General features: G+C 44.0%; 1 non-coding gene across 1 annotated transcript; it reads left to right on the top strand.

The window, feature by feature from the left end:
- Positions 1-341: 341 nt before the first annotated feature.
- Positions 342-414, top strand: trnai-gau (transfer RNA isoleucine (anticodon GAU)). The gene has a single exon. It is a non-coding gene; the product is annotated as a tRNA-Ile (tRNA).
- Positions 415-10,796: the final 10,382 nt, after the last annotated feature.

Genomic DNA, 10,796 nt, shown 5'->3' with positions numbered 1-10,796 from the left:
ACACTTCTGCATTTATTCTGAGAGAGAGCTGAAGCCAATCCCAGCTAACTTCGGGCAGCGGCAGACTACACGTCGAACTGGTCGCCAGCCAGTCGCAGTGCAGATGTCGACACCATCACTGAGCGGGAATCGATCTCACGCTGCCTTCACTCGAAATGTCCCTCTGAGGCAAACCCGAACTACAACGTGGCCCGCAAGAGAAATGAGTTTGACATCCCTGCACTACACCATCAAAAAAAAAAATAATAATGTAACAAGTTACTGTGCTTTAATAACCTTCTTACTGCCATTTGTTTATTCATCCCATGTCTTTTTATGAATTAACATCTACTGTACATAGAGGCCCCGTAGCTCAGTGGTTAGAGCACTGGTTTGATAAACCAGGGGTTGTGGGTTCGTATCCCACTGGGGCCTCCACTCCCTGAGAAGGGTTGCGTCAGGAAGGGCATCCGGCGTAAAAATTGTGCCAAACATATGTGCGTTCATCTGAGATGACACGCTGTGGCGACCCCGAAAGGGACAAGCCGAAAGAAACTTACTTACTTTTAACATCTACTGTACATGCAGTTTTATCAGAACACTGGCATAGACTGAGCAAGAGCTGAATGACATGGACAAAATAGCAGAAAGAAACACGTGGATACACCTTACACACTGTAAAAGGTCATCTCAGCTGAGTCACCCAAGGGGAAAGGTGAGCAAAGACCAGCATACGGTGGGTGCAGATTTATAGTATCTGAAAATACCTGAAGGCTGGTGAAGATTTAAAAGATACTTGACTCATTTAGGGGTAACATAGTCGACATGACTTCAAAATGGCTAAATAATATGATAGAATGTTGGTCTGCAACATTGACAGCCGTAATGATACTTTAGTTCATATGCTGCTTTTGGACACCTGTAAAGCTGACAAAAATACATAACAACAGAACCAATAATTATACTCAGTCAACTATGCCTACCACACATAAGATAAAGAGGCGCAACCTCATTTCAAATAACTTTGGTAAACAACTATGCGGGAGGCATGAGGGAGGACTCCATGTGTGCCTCCCAGTGAATCAGTTCAGCACTTTTTCAATTCCTTGGCAGAGTCTAATTGCTGGGGATTCCATCTTTGGGCTTATGCTAAATGAAACCCCCACTTTCTTCTCACCATTTGCCAATTTAATGCTACCTTTAACCCGAATGCCATACAAAAGAGTACGTATACTATGGAGGGAGTATTTTAACCGAAAAAGCCTGAGGAACATTTTTTCATTATTATCTTTTTTTTTTTTTTTACAAATAGGAAACAAAACTGGTTGTTATTCATGTAGAATGCAGCTAACAAGGTAAACTATAGTTACATCACATGCATGGGCCCTAGGCCACTAATGCATGTCATTCCAACAGAAATCCCAACACAATGTACCCTGGAGGTAATGACTAAAACAACTCCGAACACCACTTGTCAGAAATGGAAAAGTGTTTATCCAACAACTAAGGCAGTAAATGATAAACTGATATTTTCTACTAATGTTGCATTGGCTAATTTCTCCTGTGTTAGCTTTACAGGGACAGATTTTAAGGTGGGAAGTCTCAACAAAACATGGTGTCATGATATCCATCTACAAACTGCCCCACTGCTCCCATGCAGCGATTTGTTGTGGTGGTGTGTTGGTCAAAAGTTGTATGGAAGCAGCAGGAACGTGTATACTGGTATCACTGCTCTTATCTGTGACTGTGTTTCCATCCAAAGCAGAGGATATACAATTGGCCGCATCCATCTTTGGACCTCCCCTTGGGTTCTCCCGAAGGCAAAGGTCCTCTTGGAAAGATGGAGATCTGACATACATTGATGCAAATGGCATGTCCAACTGCATACCAGATGAGTATAAATTGGTTAAAGAGATTGCTGCAGGATGGGAATCCATCTTGTTATGGATAACTCTGAATAAAAACGTTGACAGAATCAACTAAATACATTACAATGTACAGAAACTAGGTAATTATACGGAAGCAGGCTTTATTGCCATAAGGGAACAACCAGCTGCAACCTCACTCATGACGTTCCAGAACCGCATTGCGGTCGACATGCTCCCGGCCGAGAAGGGTAGCGACTGCTCAATGTTCGGTGACCAGTGTTGTTTATTCCAAATATCACAGCCCTGATGGGTCACGCAGAAGGGCCATTCAAGGCCTCCGCACCCTGAACCACAAGATGAAGGAGCACTCTGGTGTAAACACATCAGCCAGGTCTGAGTGGTGGGGAAAAAAAAAAAAAAAAGTTTGGTAAATCTAAAAATTTGGTGTTCTCTGTCCTAGTTTCTATCGCTGTTTGCAGCTATTCTTGCATTGTGTGGATGTTGTTGTATTCCCTGCAAAAAGGCATCACTTAACCAACTTATAACCACTGCTATTGCCCCGGCAAATTCAAAATTGGCAGAAATATATCCACTATTGGCACAACAGGGTAATGACAGTGATATTGTTGACCACGATGATGATGTTATGACTTCTCTTCCAGACCTGTTCTCTGATCCAGAAGATTACAAGTAATTAGTGCTATATTTTCTTCCGAGTGTAAGCCGAAAGGGTGATCAATTAGATGATTTAAGGATTTGAGCAAATGTAGGATAAACAGGAGGTTAATGTAAAAATAATTCTAAATAGTATGATGTAACTGCTTCTGACTGCAATGAAGAAATGCTTTGCTCTGCTCCAATTCAGTTACTGTTTCTGCCTGCAATGAAGAAATGCTTTGCTCTGCTCCAATTCAGTTACTGTCTCTGCCTGCAATGAAGAATGCTTTGCTCTGCTCTGGAAAATGTGGTCGCAAATGTAGGATAAACAGGGGGGAAATGTAGGAATAATTGTGATCATAATTATCATACATTTACTTACAATAAAGAAATGCTTTGCTCTGCCCCAGATAACATGGCAGCCTCCTAGCAGGAGATAGCAAGAACAAAAACATCTCATCATCAGAACTGTTTGAACTGCTGCCTGTTAAAGAAATGATGACCAAACATGTATTCAGCAATCTTCCACACATGCACACGCACATGAACAAACATTTACACCTTCAAACTCTTTTGCTTGTCGTCTCCTTTTTGTAACATCCATGTAAATCAGGGGCTTCTCAAAACTAAATAAATACAGGTGCCGAGGAGAGGATAATCAGAGAGTGCAGTGGTGAATTGTACAAGACAGTTCCTCTCCTCTCTCCTCGCGAGACTTGAACTGGTGTCTTTGCTTCCTTTTTTGTCCTGTTTAATGAATGTCTGATTGATGAACCTGACAGAGGCACAGAAAATGGATCAAGTCCTCAATGATTAGTTTGACAGCGATGCACCAGAAGGAAGCTACCATGGATCTTTTTCAGATGGAAGATGAGTCAGATGCTTCTTTTGAAGGCTTGGCTAGAGATGTGTAATATAGTGGATAAACTCCACTATGCACAAACATTTTATGTGCAAATCTTTGATGCAAAAAAAAAAAAAGTTTCTCCACAAATGTTAAGTTTAACAGTGTTAGTTTATTTATTTAAGACTGTAATACGTGTTATCAACAGTATTAATAAAATGTTCTGTCTTCAATGAGCATTTATTTTAATTGGTCGAGTGATTCTGTTCTGACAATTACAGGGACCATGACAAGAGTGTCCTGTCTCCTGTCCCAAGATACATATTACCGCTACACCAGTACATGTACAAAGATTATTATGAATGATTGTTGGAAAGACAATTTTTCTGAAAAGCAATACAAGTTTAAAAAAAAATTAAAGTACAAACCGAGCAACAGAAATACAGCTAATTCCTACTATTTTGAGCGTATGGATTGCAGCAAACTGGTCGTGCCATATATATTGGAAGAAGCGTTTTTTTTTAGGTCAACATTGGGGGTGCGCATTGTACTTGAAGGTCAACTGACAGCCATATATACATTTTAAAATAGATGTTGTTATGAAGGTGGCACGGTGGATCAGCTGTTAAACGTTGGCCTCACAATTCTGAGGTCCCGGGTTCAATCCCAGGCCCGCCTGTGTGGAGTTTGCATGTTCTCCCCGTGCCTGCGTGGGTTTTCTCCAGGCCTTCCGGTTTCCTCCCACATCCCAAAAACATACAACACTAATTGGACACTCTAAATTGCCCCTAGGTATGATTGTGAGTACGGCTGTCTCGATGTGCCCTACGATTGGCTGGCAACCAGTTCAGGGTGTACCCCGCCTCCTGCCCGGCGACAGCTGGGATAGGCTCCAGCACTCCCCGCGACCCTTGTGAGGATAAGCGGCAAAGAGAATGGATGAATGGATGGATATTGTCATGAAAACGTCTTTTTCCTCCCCCCACGCGGCCAAACCACCTCCTCACCCGATCCACCTCTGCATTTAGTGCTAACGCCGGCGAGTGACAACAACGCCCGGCTGCCGGCAGACGATAACGCTGGGCCGCCGGGGGACAACAACAATGCCAGACCACGCATATTGACACATTTAGCACCCCTGATGTACGAACTTGTGACGTGGATCTTTTTTTACATTCTGAGAGAAGGATTAAGTTGTCGGACACGGATAGATCTTTTCATTATTGCTTCTTTCTGAGAAGTTTTTTGGGTTGTGTTCCACGCTACTAAACTGTCTTTCTTCTTCTATTTTGTTATTGTTTTGTGTTTCTATCGTATTGTGTGTGGTTAAATTGTTTTAAACGCAATACAAGTGCTTTGTTATATTTTGCCGGTTTGACCAAGGGGATTTATTCTTAACTCACACGTAACATAGGTTATAAACTGTGAGACAAATTAGTTCCCCACAACTATTTTTTTAACAACTCTATACACACCTCGCTGCCATTTAGAACCCACAAAGCTCTCGGCCTTTGTACCTGTGCAATTCATTTTTCACGAAGAACCGGGTCTTTTGGAAAAGTATGAAAAGCAAATCCATGCTCCTGAGTGTTCGAGCAAAATCCAGCAATACAACGAGGTGGCAATTTGTCTAACACAATGAAAAAAAAACGAGTAATTATTCACCGGTACAATAGGTATAAACCAATATAAACACTCGACCCCACTACTGCAAAAAAATTTACTTCCTCGTCCTTCTCCAACACAAATGCCTCGAGAAGATTTTCATGGCAGGAGATGCAAAAATCCATATAACAACAACATCCTGACATGTGGTGAAAAAAAGGATGCATCCATTCCAGCTGACTTATTTTTTTTATTAAAAACACTAAAAATTATGCTTTACGTGTCAGTTGACCTTTTATAAACACATTATACACAAGAAATTATGGTACTGGGAGCTGATTGAGTTTCTGTTGCTTGCAGAGCTTGATGTTATTGCGGTCTGACTGTTTCAACACTAGCCATGTGATGAAACAGTTTAATGCGGTATTGTAATTTGTTACCAAATTAATAGTTTGTTTTGGCCTCACAGTTAAGGATTATTTGCTAAAACAAAGTTTCTCAGTTTGGACAATAAGTATCTTGACGTTGTAGTGCACATCCATAAATCCATTCATCTTCTAGCCCTTTTTTGGGTCCGGTCGTAGCTTATATTTATCCAGACTACCCTTCCCCCAGACAATCCCATGGTCCCGAGGCATTCCCAGGCCAGCCAAAAGACACAGTCTCTCCAGCGTGTCCTGGGTCCTCTCTGGGGTCTCCGGTGGGATGTGCCCAGAACACCTCACCAGGGAGGTGTCCGGGAGGCATCTGGATCAGATGCCCCAGCCACCTCATCTGGCTACTCTCAATGTGGAGGAGGAATGGCTCGACCCTGAGCACTTCCCAGATGACCAAGCTAAGCGAGAGCTGGGACACCATGCAGAGAAAACTCATTTTGGCCGGTTGTATCTGAGATCTTATTCTTTTGGTCATGACCCACACAGCACATGACCATAGGCGAGGGTAGGAATGAAGATCGACTGGTAAATTGAGAGCTTCATCTTTTGACTTAGCCCCCTCTTGACCACAACAGATACAAAGTCCGCATCACTGCAGATGCTGCATTGATCCGCCTGTCAATCTCCCACCTCATGCTTCCCTCACTCGTGAACAAGACCCCAAGATACTTGAGCTCCTCCACTTGGGAGGCAGGATCTCATGCCAAACCCGGTGAGGGTACGCCACTCTTTTCCTTTTTTTTTTTTTTTTTTTTTTTTGTGGTCCTCTTCAGCTGTTAGGTTAAACAGAATGAAGGATCTGTGTCCCTTTTGTGCTGGAACAGTTTTACTGTCACAGTGGAGTTTCTAAGCTTCCTCTGTGGTTTCTTGCTAATATAATGTATTTGCTGGATGACAAGCCACTACTTTTTCCCAGTAATCTGAACCCTGCAGTATAGTTAACGATGCAGCTAGATTACACAGGTGGCCAACCCCCAGCTCTCGAGTCCCATCCGGCTCTTTGGCTCCTTTCATGCAGCTCTCGTGAAGGCACAAAAGCAAATATTAGTTCTGCTAATGTCAGTGCGCGCACGCTGATTTAGATCTCTTGACCATCATTGTGCTCATCCACGGTGTTCTAGGTTGCCTCAGGATGGTCCTGGTTTTAACAGGAGGGACAGCATTCATGGCATTTGTGATTTTCGAGGTGAAATTGTCCAAAATTTCATAAACTGTCTCAGCATTCAGAGTCTGTGGCATAGCCACAGTCTCGGTAAACTTAGTGGCAGTGGTCTCATTCCTAATAGAGATAGAGGTTGTCTGAACTTTTAGAAGAATCTGTAATTCAAAAAAACACACAAAAATTGTCAGAAATACCTATATCCTTCATGTTCAATCGATGGAATTTCAACATCCTTCGAGATGGCCAGGTCTAAGATGTGACCTTGAGTGTGAGTTGGACTCTTAATATGTTGATAGAGGTCAAATGGGTCTAGTATTGCAGAAGGTTCTTTGGATGTTTTCTCCATGTTATTGTCAACATGAATGTTAAAGTCCCTGTTATGACAAAATAGTCGTACTCAGTACAAATCACTGACATGAGTTCTGAAAAATCCTCTGTAAATTTTCAATTGTATCTTGGAGGTCTATAAATTGTTAAAACAACAACCTTTGGGTCATCTTTGACTAAAAAAACACAGATACTCAAAAGATCTAACAAACACCCTGTATAATTTCTTTACATTGAAATAGTTATTTAAAAATAACAGCAATACCCCCACCCCTTTTCCTTGTTTGAGGTGTTCATAAAATTAAAAATTTGCTGGTGTTCCCACTTTTTAAAATGGTAATACAGCTACTTTCTGTTGACCTGTTGTTTCATTTAATAACAAAAAGTCCAGATCATAGGTTGTAAAGATGTCATCAACATTGATTTTTTTACCCAGTGACCTAATATTAAAAAGAACTAGTCTCACAGAGATAGCTGAAGGCAATGGTTTGATACTCACATTTTAACATTTTTAAAATAGATTCCGGTGCAGAGACATCAATCATGTCCACATATGACTCACTACAGATAAAGCCTTAACTCAGGGAAGTTTCATGCTCCTGGCTTCCTGCCCAGGCTGGGCGTGGCCAGCCAATTAGTCTGAGCACACCTGCACCTTGTTCCAGCTAATGCCTCCCAGTATATATGGGACTTGGGGGACGACTTGTCCTTCGCCAGATCGTCATCCTTGATGCTTCGTTCCCGCACTCCCGTTCGCCTGACTTCTGCTCTCCATGTACCGAGCTATGCCTGTCCCTTGACCCCACTCTTGAGCCTGCCGCACGATTACTTCTGCCTTGTTTGGAGTGCCTGCCTGATCCCTGACCTTGGACCGAATAAAGGTTTCCTCTATACTGTCTGCTTATCTCTGGAGTCGTGCATTTGGGTCCACCCTCGTGCCCCGTTCGTGACAGAACGATCTGGCCATAACATGGACCCAGCTGACTCTGAAGCCATACGCAGTTCGCTGCAAGTCCAGGGCAAATGCCTGGTCGAGCAGAGCAAGAGGCTGCTCTCCAGGTTACTAATCAACGTATCCATGAGCTCTGTGCATGGCTGGAACCGTGGCTAGCTTCTCAAGCTAGCGCGGCTGCTACGCCAACGATGACCGTTCCGCCTGTTACGGAGCCCTCCCGTGCCGGCATAACACCGCTCTCCCGACCAGAACGGTTCTCAGGCAACTCTGGTAACGTCAAGCCCTTCCTGGCGCAGTGCGATCTCCATTTTGAACTGCACGGGTACGCTTTTCCCACGGACCGCTCCCGTATCGCCTTCCTCATTTCCCACATGACGGGGAGGGCGGCGGCGTGGGCCACTGCAGAGTGGAGTCGCAACTTGGAGATCTGCCGTTCATGGACGAGGTTCGTCTGCGCGCTCACCCAGGTATTCCAGTACGCGGCTCCGGAACGCCAGGCGGCGTCCTCGCTCATGACAATTCGTCAAGGCCGACTACGCCATTGAATTCCGGATCCGGGCTGCCGAGAGCCGGTGGAACGAGGAGGCCCTCCATGACGCATTCTACCAGGGACTTTCCCCACAGATTCATGGCCACTTCGTTGCCATGGATCTTCCGCCTTCGCTGTGTTGGAATTTTATATTTCTAAATCATCATAAACTTAAGTTAGTAATCTGACTCCAATTTGTGACCTTACCCAACTGCCACTCATCCAACAATATGCGCGCTCGTTCTGCAATAGGAAAGGTATCAGGAAGCCGGCATGTTCACACACGAGTGTATTTATTCCTTCAACACACACCTGGGACTCGGGTCCCTCTCATTACAACCCTGTACGTCTCTGTTCCCTCAGCCGACGTACTCTACATCCGAGTTTCCCAGAACAATTTTAAAGTACAATCTACTGATTCACTATTGGTTCTGTCTCTCCTTCAGGTATCCTTGGCGCTCTCTCATTGGTCTCCTTTGGTCCGCCGGATGTTGGCCCGACTCCTCCCCTGCAGACTCGCGTGCTGGCTCCTCCTGGTGGTGGTTTCCTGACAGTAGTTTTTCCACCAACTGCCTCTGAGTCCTGTCGTCTCTGCATCCTCCTTGCAGTTAGCACCGTCTGTTCTAAAACATTCCATTCTTGCACCACATAGCCTGTTTCGTTCCACCAGTCACACGCTCAGCACTTTACAGTCTCACACTTTCATACACAGGATGTAGCAACATCTAATGAACTACTTTAAGCTCAAACTCTTATATTCCTTTATTCCCTCTCGTGACCTCAGACGACTGATTTTATTGTTAAGCACGAGTTAAAAATCAATAGCCATAAGCTAAAAATAGGCAAAAAATAAAAAATTAGTCGAAAATCAAAAATCAGTAAAAAAATTTAATTCTAGTAGAAAATCAGTAGAAAATTTCATTCCCTCCTCATGGCCTCAGGTACCTGAGGCCACCTTCACATACTCACATCCCGGACTCCCGGAGGGCCACAGCTGTCTCCGCCTCCTGGGGGTCCTTCTGAGGGATCATCATGTACTGGCCACCCGGAGGGAGTGGCCCCAACGTGCGTTCAATTGTCTTAACAGTTAATGATCTCATACATGGAATACAGCAACATCCGCATAACACCATAATAGCAGCAAACACAGCGATATAAATCAGTACTGATGCAATCAAGCTTTTATATTTACCAAAGACGTTTAACCAGTCAGAATACGAACTCGTGTCCAGACCTGAGTGCTCCTTCATTTTGTTACTTAGCGTACGCAGACCCTCCAATGCCTTGGTAAGGCGACCGTCAGGAGACGTATTGTTGGGAATCAGAGAACAGCACTGATCCCCAAAAATACCACACACTCCTCCTCTTTCAGCTAACAACATATCTAAGCCCATTCTGTTTTGGAATGCCATAAGAGACGTGGCAGCCAATTGCTCATGCACTGCCTGGAGTGCTGAGGTGGTGAAGTTCGCCAATCGTTGGACATTATAGTGGACATAATTAATCCGGTCCACATTTTTGTTTACTGTAACGAACAGGAAAATACTCTCCCATCCTGCTGCCACTTGATCCACCAATTTGTATTCATCAGGGACCCCTCTCGGAACTCCAATTGCATCTATGTACGTGGGGTCTCCTGCATTCAACCATTCTTGCATGTCCCTTTTCTTCCTCCCAAGGAAGGGGATTCTTCCCCACTGTCCAACGCTTTCCCAATCCATTCTGGTCAGATCTAATGCTGTCACACTAATTGGCATGATCAGCGTTACTAGGGTGCACTTACCTGAGGCATTGGTGGGAAGTCTATCATACAACACTTTCGCTCCACACCACAGCCAAACATCAGCACGAGCGAGAGGGATTCCTGCTGGCAAAGACACACTTTCATTACACCATGACTCCTGGATACTTCCAATCCCAGGGCCAGTCCCATTTAACTTTAGGCAGGTGAAATTTTATTTCGCAACTTGGGTGTCAAAAATAGGCTTTTTCTTTTCCATACCTGTCAATTGTCCAATTTATCTAACAAATCAAGCCATTGTTGAGTCCAGTTGAAAATTGTCACCCAAGCGTTCACCTGTGTCGGTTGTTTACACTTCAGATTTAGCAGTAGTTGTTGTGTCTGTGTCAGCGTCTTACCACCATCTTGCACTGCTTCATACCATACCGTTCTATTACAGGAATGGTACACCATCACTCGTTCTCCTTTCGCTCCATCACTTCTGTCATCCCGCACCATATGTTCAAACGCCAACATACTCCACACAAAGCACAAGCCAACAAGCAAAATAGTCAATAAAGTTAAACATTTGCATCGTCGTCGTCTTTGTTCAGACACTTTCGAGTCCGAGTTTGATCCAATTCTCGCCATCTTCACATTCCCTCTCTTGACCTGCCTGTCCGGGCGGTCAACCTTTAAGCTCATCATTGGCA

Source organism: Syngnathoides biaculeatus, chromosome 8 (assembly GCF_019802595.1).
Source record: "Syngnathoides biaculeatus isolate LvHL_M chromosome 8, ASM1980259v1, whole genome shotgun sequence".
Classification (NCBI taxonomy): Eukaryota; Metazoa; Chordata; class Actinopteri; order Syngnathiformes; family Syngnathidae; genus Syngnathoides; species Syngnathoides biaculeatus.
The sequence above is the reverse complement of the archived record's forward strand: the minus strand, read 5'-3'. Positions and strand labels throughout refer to the sequence as shown.